The 1,229-nt window shown below is 39.5% G+C and overlaps 1 protein-coding gene across 1 annotated transcript in view; it reads right to left on the reverse strand.

The window, feature by feature from the left end:
* LOC110330758 (transmembrane protease serine 11F) overlaps positions 1 to 1,229 on the reverse strand; it is an 81,557-nt gene that overhangs the window by 8,554 nt on the left and 71,774 nt on the right. The window lies entirely within an intron of this gene.

Consider the following 1,229-nt stretch of genomic DNA (forward strand, 5'->3'; position numbering starts at 1 on the left):
AAGAAGAAGAAGAAGAAGAAGAAGAAGAAGAAGAAGAAGAAGAAGAAGAAGAAGGAGAAAGTAAATATTATACTCCTGCCCAACTTTTAGCATTATGCATTTGAAAAATACCCATGTTGAGAGAACTGACTGTAGGTAGGTAGCTCCATGAAAAAGAGGTTTCCTGTTGCTAACCCAAATAATTTTACATAATTAAGTAAGTAAGTAAGTAAATAAGTAAGTAAATAAATAAGTAAGTAGCACTAGCATTTCCAAAATTTAAATTTGGGCCTTGTTAGGAGTTCTTTGGGTTCTTGTTCTTCCATTTCAATGAATTGTGCAAAAAGAAAAAAAATATATTTTGCTTTCTTTTAGGAAATCAACATATTTCCTTTGCAAAGGTAATTTCCCTTTGCATCAAAACACCCATTCTGATTTGATGACTTACTTGTTGGCTCTTGTTTGCTGTGATCTTTGAGGCCAAGTGGAATGTGCTTACTGTGCAGTTCCTCATAAGCAGAGTTGTTTCTGCACCCATGCCCACACCCCTTCCTGACATTCAAGGGCTAAGCTGCCCTTACTGGAAGCCCTTTGCTACAGTCTGCTCACTTCCCCTCTTACCAACTCTTCCTTCACATAGCTGCTTTTCTTTTCCAGGGTTATGTCACAAATTTCATACAGCCCAATTGTCTCATGTCTGCCATAGTTCTCCAAAGACCTTTCAATCCCTTTAGAATTATTCACATCATGAATGATTAGACAGATACAGAAACCAGAAATTGTCTGAGTGACAAGAAATTACATAGCAGGAAATCCCAGAGGAGAGGTTAAAAGATGAATTTCCTCATTTATAAGTGATCACCACATTGGTGAATGATCAACACTTTTTAAACATCTTTTTATTTGCCCATTTGTGACTATGTGTACATGAATACAGGTGTGAGTAGAGGCAAGATGCATCTGAGTAGCTGAAGCTGAGGTTACAGGCAGTTGTTTTAATATGTTGCTGGGAATGGAGCCCATGTCCTCCTCAAGAGTAGAATCACACAGCCATCTCTCCAGCCCATGAGCATTACAGTCTATATTACTTGCTTGAAGTCAGAACTTTCTTGCTTGCTTGCTTGCTTGCTTGCTTGCTTGCTTGCTTGCTTGCTTCCTTCCTTCCTTCCTTCCTTCCCTCCCTCCCTCCCTCCTTCCTTCCTTCCTTCCTTCCTTCCTTCCTTCCTTCCTTCCTTCCTTCCTTCCTTCCT

This window comes from Mus pahari, chromosome 13 (genome assembly GCF_900095145.1).
Source record: "Mus pahari chromosome 13, PAHARI_EIJ_v1.1, whole genome shotgun sequence".
Taxonomy (NCBI): Eukaryota; Metazoa; Chordata; class Mammalia; order Rodentia; family Muridae; genus Mus; species Mus pahari.